Source organism: Numenius arquata, chromosome Z, assembly GCF_964106895.1.
Source record: "Numenius arquata chromosome Z, bNumArq3.hap1.1, whole genome shotgun sequence".
Taxonomy (NCBI): Eukaryota; Metazoa; Chordata; class Aves; order Charadriiformes; family Scolopacidae; genus Numenius; species Numenius arquata.
In genome coordinates, this window is record NC_133616.1 from 71,848,516 (window position 1) to 71,870,666 (window position 22,151).

Consider the following 22,151-nt stretch of genomic DNA (forward strand, 5'->3'; position numbering starts at 1 on the left):
GACCTGGGAGTGTTTAGCCTGGAGAAGACTGATAGGGGATCTCATCAATGGCTGTCAATACCTAAAGGGCGGGTGTCAAGAAGATGGGGCCAGACTCTTCTCAGTGGTGCTCAGTGACAGGACAAAGGGCAACGTGCACAAAGTGGAACATGGGAAATTCCATCTCAACATGAGGAGAAACTTCTTTCCTTCGAGGGTGAGGGAGCCCTGGAACAGGCTGCCCAGAGAGGCTGTGGTGTTTCCTTCTCTGGAGATACTGAGAATCTTGCCTGGATACATTCCTGTCCAACCCGTTCTGGGTGACCCTGCTTTGGCAGGTGATATATGGTGATAAGAATATTAAGCCTAGAATGATAGAGATAAAATCAGTTTCTAATCCAGACCTTGACAGGAGTGCTTTACTTGCTGAGCTGCAGATATGGTTACTGGCAGAGCAATTTAGATATGAAGCATTCTCTGGCACGAAAAGCCGAAGTTACTAATCTTAGCCTTTTCCTAAAAATGAGTTAACTTCTGATATTACCATACAGAATAATTTACTAAACTGTAATGATAAAACTCAATATATGGATCTATAAGGTGCATTTCATTAATCAGTTTCACTTAAAATTATGTATTTCTAGGCAGTTTTGTAGCAAGAAAAAAATAACTACAATGCTTGGGTATTCACGAGCTGGCAGCTGCTGAGTTGGAGCAGCCTGATCAGGCCAAAGGAGCTTATAAGAAGGCTATTGAACTTGAACCAAACCAGTTACTGGCATGGCAGGTACACGAATGTCCAGATTCACGTTTTCTTTCTCTGAAAAGTGTCTCTATGGAGTTAAGTATGGGAACAAAGCAGAGCTGAAACTTGCATCATGTTTTCTTGAGACCCTTAGTTCTAATGAAGCTTCGGAGTAGCTAAGGTTTGTATTATTTGTCTGTCTAAAGTAAAGCCATGGGTGGCTGCATATATGCAAGAGGGTGAACTTTAGTTTCAGTGTATTTAAGTTTGTATTTCTTGTGTAGATAAGATAGCAGTGAAATGTGGAAAGGAGAACATGAATTGAAACAGATACAGTAAATTCATCCATGCTTAGGAATTTCTGTGCTTGTAGAAACATTTGGCAGTGCTTTTCTCATAGGAGAGAAAATGTTTTATCTAGTAACATATTTTTCCATCTTCTGACATCAAGTGGATTGTTACTGAAATTTGTTCTTTCCTACTTAAAAACAGTAGTATCCATTTAAAACAGCTGTGTGCCGGGTGATGTGTGCATAACAACCTATAACAGTATGTAGTTACAACATACAGTTGTGTTATTTGGAGACATGTAGAGCATAGGCTTGTGTATTAGGTCTGTCTCTCAGATACCAACAATCAATATTTTTCTGACAGGTGGCTGAAACATGGCAGAAACTAATACAAGTGAAATAGGAGGAAGGTGCAGAAAAGGCAGAGCTTCATCAGCATTGGAAGAAGATGATCCAGTTACTGGAAGACAGCACACAGAACCAGGATAAGATTGAGCAGTCGGTAATGGTTCTTACTCCTACTCATCTAGATATAGACATATATGCACAGTGCAGCCAGACTTCAAATGAAGCCAGAAAGCTATGCATATCTTGTGACTGTTTGTCTCATTAACGTTCAATGGTATTAAACTTCTCAGGAAAAGGTGGGTGATTTTACCTTCTGACAAAAACAATGAGGGTGCAGCAGCCTGAGATGGGCCTAACGTGGAATAAGGCACCTAAATCCAAGCGATCATCCTGGAACTCCTTCATTAACTGCCTCCTAAGTTCTGCTGGGGTCCAAGTTTGCACTGTAGCAAACAAATGCATAGTGATGCATTGTTTCACTTCTGCGTGTTACAAGAAGCATCACTTATAAGCTTTGACAGAATCTGGAAGGTAGGTGTTCTTCAAAACAATGAACTGGCCCCTGCATTTCTCCAGGGTGGAAGAGGTAGTTTTGTGCTGTTTTTCCATTTCTTCATAGCTGATGCTTATCCTAGATAGTAGTGATTTTTGGTTCAAATTTTCTTTTCTCCTGTAAATGTTAAGCCCTTGCTTCTTAGGACAATGTCAACGCTAGTTGTAGCAAACAAAATGATCATGAATTTTACCGATCCTGTGTTCTTTGTCACCAAAGTTTATTTTGTTATCTGATTTATCTGTTCTTGCCAAGATGAACCTCATTCAAGAGGAAGGGTGGAGATTTCTGATCACCAATCTGGTTGACAGCAGTGCTCCAGAAAGCTGGAATACAACATCTGCCAGCTACAGTGCCTTTGCAGCCCTAAGCAACTTTTTTTTAGTGCCTTTTTTAAACTCTTCTTTTATTAGGTTTGCAGGAGACTAGCCACTGTCCAGCAGCATGGCATTATTTGGCAGAGGACAGATGAAAACTCACAAACGCAAGGATGCTGTCCTCTCCTGTCCTGTAATCAAGGTAATTGCCCACTAGTTGAAAGAGCAACTGTAGGGGTACACCTACACTTAGTGTACACCTACACTTTTTAATGCACCCCAGGAGACCATTGGCCTTCTTGTCCACAAAGGCACATTGCTGCCTTGTGGGCAATTTGTTGTCCACCAGGACTCCCAGGTCCCTCTCTGCAGAGCTGCTTTTCAGTCTGTAGACACTTTTCAGGGGTGCCTAGGGAGAAGACAAGGGGCAATGGGCACAAACTGGAACACAAGAAATTCCACCTCAACATGAGGAAAAACTTCTTTCCTTTGAGGGTGACAGAGCACTGGAACAGGCTGCCCAGAGAGGTTGTGGAGTCTCCTTCTCTGGAGATATTCAAAACGCACCTGGATGCGTTCCTGTCCAGCCTGCTCTGGGTGACCCTCCTTTGGCAGGGGGTTGGAGTGGATGATCTCCAGAGGTCCCTTCCAACTCCTGTCAGTCTGGGATTCTGACAGAAGTGCCTGTCAGCTTCTGGAGGGTAGAGAAAGGCACATCCACAGCTAGCATGAGCCTGAGATGGACAGAGGGAAGGTGTAAGGAGTCAATAACCAGCATCTTTGGTCTTTTCATTTAGGGCAAATGTAGATGTGGCCACTGGAGTCCATGCTTCTCTGAGGCTGGGCAGAGCCCTCAGACACGTGCTGGTGCTTGTACAGGTGGGAATGTGAGCAAGATAAATATGTTTTAAAATAAAATCACCATCCTCTGTGATGCAACCCCTGGTTTAGCCTTGGTGCTGTGCCATTGCAGGAGCCTTTTCTGCAGCACATCCCTTGTTTTGCCAAGCCTCCGAGGGGTGCGTGAGAATCAGAGAGGCACAAAGTCTGCTGCAGTGGGCAGAATCATCAGCCCTGGTAAACCACCTTGAGAGTGGACAGTGCTGTAAAGCATGCATAGGGACAAGTATTAGCTCTAAGCAAAAAACCTGCTTTCCACAATTGACAGCTAAGTGTATACAATGTCTTACTTCTGATGCAACAGAAAATATGGTCACCTCCATTTCCCCCTCTCCTGCAGAGAGCATGAAGACTGGAGGTTCACTGGTGCACACATCAATGTGATGAAAGGTACCCTACCTTGTGTTTTGAAGATGACATCAGCTAGGACAGGCATGTTAAAGAACAGTCTGAGAGAAGTATTATACAGCTGTTTTATCTGATGAGATCTGCAGTCCTTTACAATGTTTAGCTGCAAAATAAATTATTAATAAAACACTGTCATGTATGGCTGCCCACAGAATAAAAGATTACAAGACATCATTTATATGGGAAAACTAAATAACAGCCTTCTGCTTTCTACTTTATATTCTTTTGCTAATGCTACTCAGCTGTGCCTCTCACACATGCAATCCTCTGCAACCATCTCTATTGCTTATTTTCCTATTTCCCACAGCGCAGCAGCTCAGAGGGGTCCCTGACTCCTACACTCAAACCCCAGTTCTGGCCTTGGCACTCTGACCTGTGACAGAACTCCCCCATCCATCACCTCTGCTCAAGTCTGCATCACGAATTTTCTGGACTCCAAACTTTGGACCCAAGGCTGCAGAAACACCTCCAAGGTTTGTGCGCTCTTGGAGGGACACATCCACACTTCAGCACGATGCCGCATACAGATGCAAGGCAGGCAGAAGTTGTATGTTTCCTGATACTGCCCTACTGCTGCCTCCACAGAGGCAGAGGGAGCTCACAGGCTGAAGCATGGACTTCTCCTACAATAATCCAGGCATGCGTCAAGACCCTCCAAACCCCCCAGTACTGCCAGGTAGTTTTTCAGTTTTGTTTTTCTTTAAAAATGGAATCTAAAGCTACCAAAAGGAACAACATCAAACTCATATTGCTAGATTGTGGTAAGTGGAATTCAGATGAGGTTTAATTTATCGTTAAAATTTTGCCAGATTTATATAGCTGATTTTTATCAAGACAGTCTCAATTAATTTCTAGTCCTCATGTCTTCAAATAAAAATGTGAAATAAAAGCATCCCAATGACATAACAAAACCCCAGAAGAAAAAGCAACAACTCAGGCTTATTATTTTGAAAGTTTTCAGGACTTTCTAAGTCCAATCCTGTGAATGTTTTAGCTCTGAATCCTTAGGATTGGCAAGACTACAGCTGAGCTATAGGAAGCTTAAAAGAGCTAAGACCCTTTTTGATCTTTGTATTATGTGATCTCAAGACAGTCCAAGATGATTTTCCATTTAAATTGACAGAAATACTTTGTGTGAGTTCTGTACTATCAGGGAATTTATCTATTTTGCTCCGTTTGCTCTATCAACAAATGGTTGTTAAAACTAACTCTGTATTGTAACTTTTTTTAAACATAATAATGTGACATAAATAACATTTTACTGTGAAGTCATCTGCTGAATTAAGTATATTGAGCTATAGACATATTTCCATGTCACAACACTTATAAGAGAAACCATCTCTGCTGATCTACCGTAGAAGCATAACTTTTGCCATATGCCCAGGAAAGCAGAGCTTTCTACTACATGCCTCTACTACATGAGAATTAGCAGCACATAATCATATTGTTAGACAAAGTGGAAAGCTGTGAATATGGGTAATCCATTTAGGAAACCTACTTCTGTGCGTTTTACCAATTACATTAGTTCTGCATGTTAGATCAGCATCTCTGTGTTTCTGTTTTGTAGGTGGCTGTGAACAATCCACCAATAAAATAATAAAAGCTGTGTAAGACAAAGTGAGTTTAAAACAAAGACTGGCAAGGAAGTCTTGTCTACAAAACTATTTCCCAAGAACTTAAGTAACTAACAGTTGCCCCAAGAGGGTTAGAGGTACCTTCCCTGGAGTTTTCAGGATACGTTTAACTTTCTCAAGCACGTGTTATATTTTTTTCTGGATCCTTCAACTTCTTTTTCCTATGTTCTTTTCATCATTCCCACTGCAAAGCACCTGCCACAAGACCAGGTAAATTTGATTATGAATCAGCAAGGCACAGGCCTTAGCAGGCAGAGAAAAGATTGTATCAATGCTAAACTCTATTTTTTTACACATAAATCAGCCAGGTCTTTGTGCTTGGGAACGGAAAGATGCAATTCTTGCACAATAGAACTTCCGCATTACTTTTCCAAGAACGCAATCAAGTACAGAGAGCATCTCTCTTGCTTTCAAAATTAATTTCTAGCTTCCTCCTTGTTCAGTCACTACCTATTGCAGGTAGACATTGAGGAAAAAATCCTGAATGTTTCAATATTTATGGAAGTTCTTTAAATTCTGCTCATATTGCTGGTTGCTTTGCTTTGCAGGTGTCTGAACCAGAAAAAGCTTCACGCGTAGTTGTATTCTGAATACTGGTAGCCAAGACCAGCACAAAGTTTGCAGTGGGATTTCTTTTTCTCTTGTTTTCAGAGTCAAAGCCGTGATATTCTCTTAGGTCTCTCCATAGCTTTCTTGGAACCGCTAAAAGTGTTGGCTGGCGTTAAAATGAACACAGTTTAGCCTTATATATTTTGCTGGAGTAAATCTCAAAGACACCATGGGGCTTTTTGATAACTCTCTGCTCTGATCCCCAGGGCCACACAGCAAGGAAGAGCCAGAGATGGATAAAGCTCAGGGTGAAACACAAGTCAGCACAGCACTGGAGGAATTCTGTGGCAGAAAAGGATGAAAGAGCACACACAGCATACGATGTTTTTGGCTCAACCAGGTCCTATGTGTACTATAGGGATGGTGTTTATAACCTTGTGGGCATAACGTCACAGTCCTGAAAGGCTGAAAACAACAACACTGCCTCATGACCTGTCCTCAATCTGTGCCTGATGTGTCTTCAAAAGACCTTTTCCTCTCTCAAAGGTACCAAAACGTGCAGTCACTTCTGGCAATGCCCTTCAGGTGGGGAGCTGAGCAGAGTTTCAGCTACTGCTGTGCGAAGTTTCCCACCTCTTTGGCTGACATAAGCAAAAGTAAAAATAATACACAGAAGGCAGCAGATGCACTTAACCTTTCATTTGCTGAAATTCCAGGTTTAATCCCATATTAATGTCACCAATAAATAAAAAAATCAGTCCATTCACACTGAAAAATTTCTGTATCAGTTCTTTATGTTTGATGCTGCTTTGGAAAGAACTGAAAGCGATTCAGGGATTTTCAATGACAAACTAATTGAAAACTGAAAGAGTCTCCTTTATGTCTTCACAAGCCAGTGTTCATGTCTTGGCCAGTAAGGCAGAAATCTTTTTCACATGTCAGGCAGCGTATCAGTCTACAGAGATTGGCTAAGCTTCTTTATGGATGCAGCTCTAACAATAGAATTATTTGGGGCTTTTTTCAAATTACAGTTAAAATCAGAATGCATCATTAAAAATCCATCTAATTCTTTCAACAAATAAAATACATATTCTTATATACTGACAGCTTGCAAAATATTTTATAAAGGTACTTCAAAAAATATAAAAAATTCTCTTTCACCTGAGGATTCTTAAGCAACTTTTAAAAAGATAGAAAAATAATAGTGCTATTTTAATAGCCAGCTAGGATCAGGTAGGTGAGGTCACTGCCTGCACTGAATTGGTAGCAAAACACGTGCGATGTGTCAGAACCCCCTGCGCTGTAACCAGTTATCCCTGTTTTCTCTTTAGCAGCACCATACGCGGAAGAGAAATCACTTGGGTCTTCTTGAGTAACCCTGCACTCTCGTCAATGTGTTTAGAACATGCAACCATTTAAAATATTTTAGAAGCCCAAAATCTACAATTATCTCAAAATCTACATTTTTTTGGCAAAGCTTTTGAATATTGCAGAATCACAGAATGGTCGGGGTGGGAAGGGACCTCTAGAGATCATCTACTCCAACCCCTCTGCCAAAGCAGGTTCACCTAGAGCAGGTTGGTTAGCTGCTCTTGTGGACTGAAAAAAGTCCACAAGATAACTGATGTTATCTTGTGGACTTTTCAGTAAAATACTGCACTTGATTTATGTTCATTGGATCTGGAATGCCAGCTCATTTAGTTTTTTTTCAATCTAGGCGAAGGGCTTCTTTCATGTAGACATTGTTCACCATAGTCACAAGCACGAAGTAGATGTAGCACCATGGCAGAACAAGATTTACCAACAGCCAGGGCTGTTCCTTAGGGTGATGCGCCTCTTTCGCAGGGCATCGGCTGTTAGAGAAATGAGCAGCTGGACCCGTTCCAGGGGCTACCTGAATAGATAAAGTGGAGGATGTCCAGCAGATGAGCAGAAGACGGCGTCCTTCACCACCACCCTCATAGGTGGGACCCTGGGTGGGATGCCAAGGATGGCCCCCACCTCCACTGCAAAGAGGCTCTGCACCATGCACACGATGGATGCATCATGGATGTCGGTGGGGCTCTTCACCTCGAAGAGCAGCATGAAGAGGTGGCTGGTGGAGCAGATCATGACCTTGTCAACCTCCACCACCATGCTGAGGTCTTTCAGGGCAAAATGCCGTGCCCACAGCAGCAGAGCAGGTTGTGCAGGTCCACACTCATAGTGCGAGTTCGCCCTTCAAAATCGGCATTTTTTCTGCCAAAGATAATGAGTTGGGCTGTAGAACTGAAGCAGGTGCCAACTGCAGGACAACTCTATTCACAGAGACCTGACCAAATGAAGGGCAATTTTTGAAAAAAGTATTCAATAAGAAAATTTCGTGTATGCTGTTTGGAAACATTTAGTAAAATACTCTAAAATACTCTAAAAATGGAAATACTTAGTATAGAAAAAAAAGAAATATAAGAAATACTTAGTTTAGTAAAAAGTGTCCATCCTTTTATGAAATCATTTTAGGCATTTATGTTTGAAAGAAACCTTGCTGATGAATCCCAAACCTAAAGTATCTGAGCAAATTTCTGGTATGTGTGAGAAGAGACAACCACGTATTTAGATGTAAGTACTTGTCAGTAATTATTTCACTGAGCAAGTGCATCAGATGCTCAGAAATCATGTGCAGGGGTATACACTTCTCCCTTGTTTTATTTGCAGCAAACAAAAATATTACTTGATGATATTACAGGATAATAAAACATTACTTTTATAATTTGTCTGTAAAGCTTTTATGTAAAGCTTTTATTAATTTGCCTTTGCATTATTTCATCAAGTGCGCCAGAAAACCACTCCTGTTATTTTTGGCTAAAATAAATCAGAAGTCCATAGCAATGTTGCGTATTGCTAAACCATTCTCCCCAAATTAATTAAACCATTGCTAAAAGATTATGCAACTAAAGCAGGATAACCAGAATAGCTGATGACAGCACAGCTCACAGTCATGATTACAAAATGCTAACTGCGCAAAGAACATGGCACACATAATGAACAATATTAGAGACCAGACATCAGCAAGCACCTGGCTGTTCGAGCTGAGGTGGTTGAACTTAATGGCACTTCTGCGTCTTTTTCCCTTTCTTCATTTGTTTCAGACAACTTCTGATTCAAACTTTGGATCATAAAATATTCCAGCAAAACCATGAAATGTTACCTTTAAAAAATCCTAGTTATTTAAGAACAACCTAGACATCAAACCATGGGGAACAAGCAGGTCCTGTCTGTAGTACTGAGGCTACTATGAACAGTCATCCAGCTCACCAGGTCCCAATGCTCCTTTACCTGCAGAAGGTACCACATTTATGTGGAATCAGCACAGTTTAAAAGACTATTTATTCAAATGACGGTGGGTAATTCTCTTGTATTTAATCTTCCCGGAAACAACAGGCACAAAGATAATCAATTTACCAACTTCCGTAGATGCTAATTACAGAATTACAGAGTAGAATAGCACTTGATGGATAATGATCAGGTGCAAGTGATGGAAATAGCAAAACCATAACAAAAGCTTACAACTAACCACCACCACCATGCCACCATGTCCTCTGAAAGAGTCACGTTACATTGTGATATTTGTGGGCACCATTTTTTTCACAAGTGTCATCACTGCAATAAAAATGGAGCTGAGGGGAAACACTCCCTTGTACAGGAATGAAGAGGCACAAGGGGTAGTTCAGTTCCAGTTAATGCATGTCTCAAATACTTTTGTCACCCAGGGCATCGTTGTAGCACATATAGTGCTTTCTAGAAACTAGAAAGATAACTGGCTGGACCAGATGTTGAGAGTATTCCTTGTTTTTAATTGGGAATGAAGGGATCCAGTAAAAACTGCCTAACTGTTGTGCCAGATATTCCAAGTTACTATCAAATCCTATGGAAACACACTGTTCTTACACACCAGGGGCAACAACAGCACAGACTATGTGAAATTACTGCTGGAAGAACTGCATTTTTTTGTTCAAGCCCAAATACCACTGGGAAAGTAACCAAAAGGTTCAAAAAAAGGCTGAGCTGAAAACCCTCATAAAACTGAAAAGAAAATATCAGTGTGAAGTAATTTTGTGGAGAAGACAAATAAATCTGAAAGACTGTATTTAGAAACTGCAGTGGTCTTCACTGTCTTCAGGAGAGTGGAAAAAGAACAAGCTCATTAGACGAGGGACATTTTAACAAGTCTCTCAGCTTCTGCTTTGTTCCGCTTCACTGCGTCTTACCCCAGGCTCTGCTCAGGACTGCAAACTGTGTCACGACTGTGAACTGAATGACCACAAGAATATGCTAAAAAATCAGGCAATTCAACAATCTTACCTGTCTCACTTCAGAGGTAGAACAGCTGTGAGAGTGAGCAATTAAAATTTAAAATATAGTTATATTATGGAATAATTCAGCTTGGAAGGGACCTGTGGATGCCTCCCACTCAGGGTACCGAATCAAAGCATCTTCAGAGTGGGATGGGGTTGTCGAGTGCCTCGTCCAGCCGGGTTTTGTTTATCCAATTCCAGCAAGACAAAAGGGTAAGAATAGAGGGGGGAGATTCTTGCAGTGTGTCCTGTGACTTTCCTAAAACTTCCTAGGAGGTAGTTAAAACCAGAGCAACCTTGGTACTGCCAATTCAGCTAGAATCATAGAATCACAGAATGGTTTGGGTTGGAAGGGACCTTAAAGATCATCTAGTCCCCTGCTCTGGGCAGGGACACCTCCCACTAGCCCAGGTTGCTCAAAGCCCCATCCATCCTGGCCTTGAACACCTCCAGGGATGGGGCATCACAACTTCTCTGGGCAACCTGTTCCAGTGCCTCACCACCCTCACAGTAAAGAATTTCTTCCTTATATCTCATCTAAATCTCACATCAGTGGGATCTTGCCCTCGGTGGGAGGGCTTGTGGTGTGCCTCTGCAGGCTCTCTGAAGCCCTGACGTGGGCCATGCACCTCCCTAGCGTGCCACCCGGCTTTCAGCCCAGTGGTTCCTCACTCACCACTCCTCCAATGTACTTCTGTATGCAGAAGTTGTTAAGATTGTGTGGTTTGGGGTAAGTAGCTCCTAGTTTTTGGCAAGCTGAACCCCCTCAGAGGTGGTGACACAGCTGCTTCTGTCCGAAGTGCACAGGGGGCAGGTGCAAGACACTTCAGGGGGTAAAAAGTCATGCAAAAAAGCTAGTTTTTGTCAAATAATCCAGAATATTTCACTTCCTAAATAATTGTAAAGATATGTTATTTAGAAAAGAGCAAAAATGGAAATGGAAACAGTCATTTTATAGCAAGAAATCTGTAATTACTGTAAAAAACCCCTTATTAATCAGTTAAAAATCTTAGCTGTTGTACAAAACTCACTTTATTTCCTTACCGTTAATTTACATTCAGTTTTGCTAAGGCTGAAAGGTCAAGTGTGACTTGCAGAAGCCAGGTTTGGCTTAGAGCCCCAGTATCCTTATATGTACGAGTGTTGCAGTAGCCTGCAGGTGTTACCATTCATTAATGTACCCTTAAACGTGTTTAATTACTGTGGCCTGGCCATGCGGGAAGTACGTGCAGTAATGGAAGGGGAAAATTTCCACTGCAGTCCCACCTGTTAGGAGCATGTAGGTACTGTAGAATGTGATTCAACTACACGTATTTCACATGATTATTTTTTTTTAAAGCTGAAATAGGTATTTCTGAAGATTATGCCAGTTAACTGATACAAATCTCTTAGCCACCCTGGCTCAACTTCATTTAATGCCAGTAAGAACATGCCGGCCGTGGACGTGCTTTCAAATGTGCCAAACATGCTCTACATTAAATTCCTCTGCTCAGACCTATTGATAAAATGTAATAACGCTGGCTTTTTTTAATTTCTTTTGGCAGCCCCATTTGCTACTACAGAAGATTAAGACCTTCGTAATTTGTATCAGAAAACTGCTGTGTTCACACGTAACTCCAAGAAACAAAAAGGTTCTGCGTGTGCACAGCAGTCTGCTCTGGCAGGTCCCAGAACGAACCCGTGGCTGGAGAGCCTGACTTCTCTTACAGTCATGTCACTTTGGGAGGAATACAGAAAAAAATAAAAGTGGAAAAATGCCAGTAGTGGAGTCATTCAGATTGATGATATCCTATGCTTAAATAAAAAGTGTAAGAAAAGGCTTTGGGAAGACAAACACTAGTTTACCTTTAGAAGAGGTAATTAGACCTTACCTTTAGAATGGCAGATTTACCTCCCCTGTATATGTCAGAGCATAAAAACATTTGATCATTATCAGTGAATTACTAAAGGGAAGGCAATAAAGATTTAGTTGTTATAGAGTTCTTTAACAGTTCTTTCTCAATCACTGAGCAAAAAGACATATATGTACACCCTGCAAACCTGATATTATGTCCACAAAAGACACACTTCATATATCTTAGTACTTCTTTCTATTATTTCTAAATAAATATTTCTATTTATTATAAAATAAATTCTGCATCTACATACATCATGTCCCTTACTCATAGCAGGAGGGATGCTCAGAAATACTTGTTTTAGTCAAATTTGTAAAGTAAAAGACAACTCACAGGCTCAAGTTTTACACTCACTGCCTTAGGAAAAAATAAAGTTTTAAAAATCAAGCCCTGTGACTAAATAGACCACACAAAAATCAATAAAAGGACATTGCAAAATATCTGGAAATACAGAATAAAGGTTTTATGTTTGTTCTATTCATATCTGAGGCATTCTTTTTGAATTTTATTTCCCCGATGTAAACAGACATGACTTACTAACGTCTACCCAAACCACGAACAAGCTCACCTCACTGTTTAAAGCTGTTGTTGCTGCTGCTGTTTAATCACTATCAAAATCACAGTCTCACGACTGTGTAAGGACCAAGAGGACTTGCACGTGTCCAGCAGCCGATGAGGGTGACGCAACCCAACATGACACCTGGTTTCTGTTACTGTTGTGCAGTTTCCCTATGCCCTCACATATTTGACTTAACACCCCTGAAAACCCATTCTTGAAGATGGATGCTACATTTAAAAACACAGAGAAGGACATATTTGCAGAGGTCTTGTTGCAATTATTTTCATTTTGCATCAAGTGCAGCATAGACTGCTCAGCTTGCTGCTCTGTGCTGGGAAAATCCTCCAAAAAATGTCTCCAAGAATAACGGGTTATTTGCCCAAGGCATCACTGAGAGAGAGCATTACCACTTTCAGGGAAGCTTTCATGCAAAAAAGACAGAGGCAATTCCTTTAGATGATGAACAACAGTTCAGATACAGGAATAATGTTAATTCCTGGCTCCATCTATGAAATTTATGTAGCAGCTACTCCTCATCAAGCTTCCTGCTCTTGTCATTTCCCAAAACAGCCACTGACAAAAGGAAAAAGTAACTGCAGAGCTAAGGTTATTATAATATGTCCTTCTTAATTATAATTATACTCCTGTTGCTATTCCTCTCAGGACTGATTAGAAAAAAGCTTTATTTCCTTGCATGTCTCCATTATGCACGCCTCATAATATATTCTCCCCATTAGTAAATCATACTTCTCAAGCATTAACATTGAAAATAAAGCCTTCAGAGGCAACGAAGACCTGATTTTTCTACAAAATCACATGACCCTTTGAGAGGAGTATACTTGCTTTGTTAAAAATAATTTATGAATACCTTTATGGAGTGGCAGTGAAATCCGCTGCCTTCTTGCAATGCCCACACCCTTTCTAAAAGCTGGTCATAAATGTCCCCATGTCCACCCAGCCCAGCCCTTGATCTGGGGCAGCAGCAATAGCAAAGGCTCTTTGGGGGGACATGGGAGCCTGGCCACCTCTGAGGACGGTCCCCCTGGGATTCCTTGGCATCCAAGAAGACTGCACCGGGAATATTGGAAAGTTCATCTCTGTCTAAGGATGCATTTACAGACCTCTCTTCCATTAACAGACCCTTCTTTCCAGCGATGCTTCCCACGCATCAGAGCTTTTCTTCCATTTTTCCAGGGTTTCTCTGCAACCTCTAATCAGTTCGGCCCACAGCAGAACAAATTTTGCTCTGCATAACTCACTAGATCCCCTGAACTTACTCAGCGAATTAAATCTGCAGCATAGAAGGAAGTATCTGCTTGAGAAGTTAGGGGAATTCAGACCACAACACTGGAATACCGCTTTTCCTTTTCACTCAGGGCTTTCCAAAACAGCTTTAACTGGTTGAACTGACCCAGAAACAAAATCAATGAGGGATAGCATATTCCTGTGTTGTTGTCTCATAAAGTAAAGTAATGTAATGATGTTTGTAAAAAGCAAAACCAAAGAACACAGTAGGGAAAATAATTTGCCAGGATATGGTCACTTGCTGTCAACTGTCAACCTGAAACAGCCAAGCTAAAAAATGAGAAAGCACAACATACTAAAAAGCGGAACTGAAAAGTTTACAGAAAAATGAAGTTTAAAAACGAAAAAATAAAAGCTATGGTTTTGTACTAAAGCAGTAATGTGACTGGATTTCTAAAAATAATAAAGAAATTAAAAAGTGGACCAGATTTCTTTAACTTCAGACATGTCAAGGGCCAGCCAGCCCTTGAGCACAACTTGAGCATTAAAAAATGATCAACTATTAAAATCACAACATTCAGCATTGATGTTAGCACACATATACATTTTCCCTGGTTCTTTATATCTTCATATTCTTTATATCTCCTCTCATCATGTTCCTGCATTTTTTATCATAGCGTTTTCAAGGTACATGAATCAAAGGCTGTGGGTGCACTCGTGTATGTGCCCTGCGTGTGGAAGATACCAGCATGCAGCTTTGCAAACGCAGTGCAGGAGACATCAAGCCATAACGATATACCCAGGGACCGACCCACAGAGATCAATGTGGTTTTGGAAACAGTGACATTTTGCCCCCAGGTGTTGACAATTATGCTCTACCACTACCTCTACTACCCCGTGTCATCTGTGTTAATGATAACATCCTCCTCAAAGCCAGCACATCCATCCTGCACCCTGCAACTGCCATGGGAAATGGAGCTTCTCACAACATGCTGCTCTTTTACCTCTGCCAAGAAGACTTGTTTCCTACCTCTGCAGTTTGGCAGCCACCTTTGCTCACCCTCAGCTTAGAAAATACCCTACTCGTGTCAGCGCTGCTGGTGTTTCACCAACCACGTGCCCAGCAGGATGATGCCACCATAGCAGCCTTCACTGCATGGTCTAGACCTTTCATGTTTCGCCAACCCCTCAGTGCATGAGCACTTCAGCAGATGCTGAAAAACTTTTCTGCAGCCCTTTCAAAGAGACATATAGTACATAGTAAGATGACCAGTATCATAGAATATCATAGAATCATAAAAAGGTTTGGGTTGGAAGGGACCTTAAGGACTATCTAGTTCCAACCCCTCTGCCATGGGGAGGGACACCTCCCACTAGAGCAGGTTGCTCAAAGCCCCATCCAGCCTGGCCTTGAACACTTCCAGGGATGGGGCACCCACAGCTTCTCTGGGCAACCCGGGCCAGTGTCTCACCCTTCAGAGTAAAGAATTTTTTCCTAACATCTGATCTAAATCTCCTCTCTTCCAGTTTAAAACCGTTATGCCTCATCCTACCACTACATGCCCTTGTAAAAAGTCCCTCTGCAGCATTCTTGTACGGCCCCTTCGGGTACTGGAAGGCTGCTAGAAGGTGTCCCCAGACCCTTCTCTTCTCCAGGCTGAACAACCCCAGCTCTCTCAGCCTCTCCTCATAGGAGAGGTGCTCCATCGATCTGATCATCTCTGCAGCCCTCCTCTGGATGTGGTTTCATTTATAACCTTCCCTAAAACAGCTGCTGTATTTTTGACTGCTTTAAATTACAGGCTTCTGCAGCTGCACATTTCAGGGATGCGGAAGGCTGGTTGTGTTCTCAATATTTCCTTTGATGTTAGGCAGCTCAGGATAAGATAAAATTGTGAATGGTCCTTGGGTTATAACTTGAATTTACAATCTTGACAGCTCTGTTCAGGCACAGCGCCAAAAAGCTCTTGGTACATTTAAACAGCGATAGGACGAAGTGATATTGTCTCCTAAGGGACAACAGAAAACAACTTGGCCTTTCAGAAATGTTACATTGATGTGCTTTCCCAGGAACATCAAGTCTAAGTATGGCAACCTCCTGGTAAAGTATCTCCAGGGATCTCAATTGAAAGAAAGCTATGATATGATAAAACTGCTGGATGGTATGGAAATAAGGAAAAAAAATGGAAATGGGAAAGCTTATTCTGATTAAATAAACCTTAAATCTGCAGAAATAATTTCTCTATAGGAAAAAGGATTCTTTCTTCATTAAATAACTGTTTGAAGGGACACTTCTATAGTAATTTTTGCGTGATGTCAGTGCATGATGGACCTTTAGTGTAATCTAAAACTTGTCATTGTCAGATAATACCAATGAATTTGTCATTCTTTATTTTTATAGCAGTCATCTCAGTTCCATCTTGGGCAAAATTAATATCAAAATCCAATCTTGTAAGTTGTGCTGCTGTATCAACAGTGAAAGGCTAAACAAGGAAAATGCGGGCTGAACAAAGCAGACAGTTTACATGAAAAGAGGCAGAGGTAAGACTGAGGTGCTCAATCCTGTCTTTGCCTCAGTTTTCACTGATGGGGTCCCCAGAGACAGGATTCAAGGAAGAGGAGAGCAACCATCAAGTGGATGAAGGTTGATTCAGGGATAACTTGTACAAATTCAAGCCATGCAAAGCCATGGGACTCCACAGGCTGCTGAGAGAGCTGGCCGATGCCCATGTAAGGTGTCCCTCAAGCATCTTTTAAAGTCTGTGGAAACTGGGAGGTGATTGCCAACAACTAGAGAAAGGGAAATCACACCTGTCTTCAAAAAGGAAAGGAAAGGAAAGATGATCTGGGGAACTTCAGGCCAGTCAGATTCACTTTGTTCCCTGAGACGATCATGGCACATCCCTGAGTACATGAGGGAGAAAAAAATGATTTGGATAGTCAGCATAGAATCATAGAATCATAGAATTGTCTAGGTCGGAAGGGACCTTTAAGATCATCTAGTCCAACCATCAACCTAACTCTGATAAAAACCATCACTAAACCGTGTCACTAAGCACTATGTCAACCCGTCTTTTGAATACCTCCAGGGATGGTGCCTCAACCACTTCCCTGGGCAGCCCATTCCAACGCTTTATAACCCTTTCAGTGTAAAAATTTTTCCTAATATCCAGTCTGAACCTCCCCTGGCACAACTTGAGACCATTTCCTCTTGTCCTATTGCCTGTGACTTGGGAGAAGACACTGACCCCCGCCTCTCGACAACCTTCTCTCAGGGGTGAATCATGCCTGAACCAGCTGGTTATCTTGTGTGATAAAGTGATCAGATTTGTGGACAAGCAGAGAACAGGGGATATAATTTACATTGGCTTCGGCAAGGCTTCCAACAGTCTCCTGCAATGTCCTTGAATCCACACTAGACATTAAAGTCTGGGTGGATGGGTGGGTAGATACCTGGTTGGGTAGTCAAGCTCAGAAGTGGTGGTCACTGGGCCTTATCGGCCTGGCAGCTGATACCCCGTGGGGGCCAAGCCCTGGAGGAGCTGACCTGAGGGCCCTAGGGTCTCCATCCTTGGAGGCTGCACATCCAGAGCTGAGCTCCTGCTCTGTAGAGGTGGTGAATGAGTGGTCTCCTGGGGCCCCTGCCTCCTGCCACTGCCCTGGGAAGTGGCTCTGTGATTTTGTGAAGCAGAGAATCATTGTTTTTTAAAGTGCAGTTGAAGGTTTCACATAAGCACAGCTCTGATTAAGCAGTAGATGGAATTTTCACAGTCTTTGCTTTACTGAAACATTTTATCATTTTAGGCAATAAATAGGATGAATCAAATCGGTGATCAAAACACTGTGACTTTGCAGTAGTGAAGGCAAGGGCAAGCTGCTCTCATATCCTTACAGCTAACTGCGGTCTGCATGTCAGGTGCCATAGTCTTTGCTTAGACTCATTTACACCTCTGCAAAGCCATTGTAAAAGTGTTACTGTCCTGATTGCTTAGTGGTTTGAATCACTTCTTGTGAGTGGAAATCACTACTCAAAAATTGGAGTCCCACTTTGTTCTCTGGCAACTGTGAAGTTTTAGCAATTTCCAGAAAAAAATACCCTGTTGACAATTTTTTTGCTTGCCTAAGACTGAGAGAAGTATGGGTGGATAAAATTCTAAATGTCTTTCTGAAATTAGCCACTCCACTCCTTTCAGACTTTGCCAAAGGTGCCACAACTGTTACCCTGATTTCTGAGTCGTTTCCATGCCAATATTTTCTCATTCATACTAGTTTTGGTTTTGAACTATCAGTCTTGCTACATATGTTATTATTCAGCCTTATCCAGACAGAGACTTCTCTATCGTGCAAGGTCTATCCGTTTTGGTGTACTTAGGAGGTTTTTACAGTGGTAGCTATCATACAAAGGAGGAAGCAGAGGCCAGCAGATTGATTTGCTATGGCAATAGAAGGGAATCAGATACCGATAGGCCTAACTGAAGGCTCATGCTTCACCCAGCGGGCTTTGGAAGACTACACTGTTATTTCATTTTTTGGCTTAGAATAATGTGACGAATGACCTCTTGTCTTGCTTTGTACTCTGTCTTCGCTCTATTTATTTGTTGCCATCATGCTCCCATGAATATTTCATCATTATTTCTACAAAACATCGCCCAGCAGGTTACACGCACATTAGTATTTGAGAAAGCAGAATCTGTCAGTACCAAGCTTTTGAAGAGGTTTTCCATTTATTCGTAGCAGAGGGGTGGGAAGGGTCAGAATAAGCTCACTGACTGAATGAAGAGATGGAGGAGGAGGTAGTGAAAGGAAACGGAGACAACTGATCTTTCCGCAAGCTGTTGTAAGCAATATAATGCATGCATACCATTTTTTTCTTGGTTACTGTAATTGTGACACTGTGTTGTGTCTTATAAAACACTCAGGAAAGACATTGCAGAGTCATTAACTTCATTGCCCATGATGAAAAGGAAAAAGGCTGTTGAAAGAAATCAGCAGCAGGCATTGTGCATACAGCTCATTCAAGCCAGTTGGAAGCATTGTGCATTGTGTGGCAGACCTGCTCTGGTGAGAATGAAATATGGCTACAATAAGGCTCTTGATGAGATCTGGGGTGTGTCAGCCAAGGAGAGGTCATCTGCACGTAGTTTTTACATTGTAGTAACTCACTACAGGGTTTGGCTCTGAACAATTCTAGGTAAACCATTTCCCAGCTTTCATACTCCCAAAGGGATTTAAAGGCTGAATATTAAGGTACATTACTGAGAAAAAATATTCTATGCTTTGTGAAATACTAATTTTCTCTGTATGTTGTGGAGGCTATGGATATTCTTAAATTCTATGGCTATAAACTGGCTGGCTGATGGAGAAGCAATTCTGACATAAAGTGGGAAAAAAAGGTAGAAAATTTGATAAGGGGTAGGAAAAAGGAAGAATTTGAACTTCATTTGGACAGAAGAGTTGACAGGTAGCTGCAGAGCACTGTGGTTCTTTCAAATTGGTGGTGGTTTTGAAATGGGTATATTTTTGGTACTGCAATGGTCAGAGGAGTGTTCCTCAACAACAGGAGCTCCAGTTCTGCTTAAGTGCAGGAGTTTTTTTGTGTGCTTAGCTGTGATGAGTCCTATTTATTCCCAGGCTTGATGTCAGCATCCCGTTGCTTATTCCTGACTGATGAGGTAGACTCTCCTTATACATTTCTACCGGATTAGAGCCAGCCTTGGAGCCTGGACCTCAGCCTGCCATTGCCTCTGTCAAATACACGGAGTATGTATCTTCTCAGCTTGCACAGTATCTGCAGGAAGACCTCTGTTTGCCTTAACGTAAAAAGGTACACGCAACCTGTCAACCCCATGTGCATAATAAAAAAGTCAAGCCACATACACAGTTGTGTCTGCAGAACAACCCTCTCCTGCAGCCAAGACAAGCAAGATAAAGACAACACAAGATTGTTAGGCCAACTCAAACAGAAGTTGAGTTCATAGCGAAGCCAGTGCCACTTTTAGAAATGCTTCAACCTCCTAATGCAGTGCCAGTTCACTTCCTGCAAATATCAGTCACAGTTTAATATCCGGCACCTGTTATTTTAGATGGGTTAGTTAGGTTTCAGTGGCTTTGTAAGGCAAAGTTTTCTAATGTAATTTAAGACCTACCTGTGGCCAAAAGACAAGGGCTCTTCCTCCCAGGTTTGCTCTACACATTGACAAGAAATGTTTGTCCCTACTTCACACTGCGAAGTATTTCTATCCAGCTCTGTATCTGTATGCAGCTCTTTATCTTTCTGTGGCATCTTGCAAATCGAGACAAGATATATAGGGAAGAACAAAACTCTGCAAAGCACAGTGGAAAGATGGTCATCGACCCTGAAAGAACTAACTTTCTCCTTGCACTATCTGTGGGGCAACACAGTGCTGGGCCCGTCACCATCAGACAGTCCAGGCTTAGCAAAACGGAAACTGAGCTCTTGCCTTGCCTGAATTGAAGGCTACAGATGTGCTACAATAACTGAAGGGGGGGGTTAGAATAGGTAACAGCTGTGCAGATAGAAGATATTGAATAACCTTTTTTAAAAAAAACTGTATAAAAAGGGTAGGATAAATCCTCCACTGGTGCAAAATGATATAACATCATTTGAAGGCAACAGACTTTCATCAAATGCCCGCTCTTATGAAAGAGATGACAAATTCACAAAATACCTCTATTCTGTGTTATCTTTCATGATTAATGAGTAATTCCTCACAGTGGGTCCAAAATAACAGAAGAAAGCTGCTTTCTCTCCCAGTTTTCATTGAGTATTGTCTTACACCAATGAGACAGTAGCAAAGTACACTCTTGACACACTTATTACACTCTCCAATTTTACCCGGTTTTGAGACATTGTCAGTGTTTTGCCCTTCAGCTGTGATGAGAAGTGTTTTACTGATGCTGTAGAACCCCACTATTTATATTCCCACCTTATGTCCAGCACCTTATTTGCTGCCACTTGGAAATACAAGCAGAAAGTTATTATAAAAACTTAGCTGACTTCTCTATCTCTTGTGCTTTCCATCTAAGTAACGTTAACTCACTTGCAACTTGTCAGCAGGAAGCATATTCTGAAGCTTCAGAGAAATGCAGCAAAGCACCTGGGATCTATAACCTCTGCTGAGGAAAGAGCTGAAATTTGTTTGCCAGATCCCTAACAGACCATTTGTGGATTAGGTGTAGATAATAAGAAAAGAGCACATTCTTCAAGATCAAGACCTATGGTTTATTGAAGAACAGTGGAAACCAGTGTCTGCAACCAGAAAACCATAACCTCAAATGCATTAAGCCAGTACATCCCCCTAAGATGTGTTAAGTGTGTATTTTAGACAATCTTTTACACAGTATTCATAACTCGTAGTGTTAAACGGAGCATCACAGAGCATATGTATATCACAGCTTCATCAATTTTGTTAGAACCCACATCACAAAAGCTGAAAAATTGCTGACTCATATGTTGTCCAATTAGTCTGGTGAATTACTCTTATTTTTTGTATTTCACATTCCCGGGAAGAATGTGATCCCAGTCTGCTTATGACCAGTGGCAGATCTAGGTTTGAAATCAGGGTGTTTTTTAACAACATGCACAAGATTCATGTTTAGTTAGGGGGCTCAGTGTTAAAACATTTTATTGTCATGGTTTTATATGAGATATTCTGAAATTCATGGGGGGGTGTGAAGCCATTGCACTTTGTCTCACTAGCAACTTCAGAAGCTTTGAAGAAGGTGTAAAAGACTCCATGAGATTACTCCTTACCTGCACCTCTTGGGGCAGCATAGCTTAAAGTGCTGCAGAAATCCTCTTTATCCTATGTGTTTGGAGACCAGACAATCTAGGGATGCTGCAAAGTGTTAAAAAGCGGGGTGGTGCTGCTCTCCTTGATCTCCAACCTCCCGGTTGGTTTATGGGAAGCAGGGAATAAGTTGAGCCAACTTAGGCTCTCCTTCTCAGGGATCCTAAGAAAGAGAAACTGTAAAAGACTGCAGCTGTGAAGCTGAAAGAGGAGACAAAGAAAACTTAATAGAAATAACACAGGAAAAGGTGCAAACATTCTCACTGTTCATTTTTGCCCTTCTTCCCCCACAGGGAATCTGGACATATGGGATGTTCCATGAAACTGGACACAATATATCTGAAGTGAGGAGAAAGGTACAGTTTCTTTTTGAATCATAACTAATAAATTAAAGCTTGTGAATTCATAAATATAGAGTTCTCAGGTTAAACTTTTTTGGTTGTTACATGGACAGATACTTGGCAGCTGCTCTTTAGAAATTCCTGAAGTGTAGGAAGTGAGTGAAATTTAACCAGATGAGGGTAAAAAACCTTCCCTTAGTGGAAAATTATTTTATCACAGTGTATGTTAGAAGTTTGTTTATT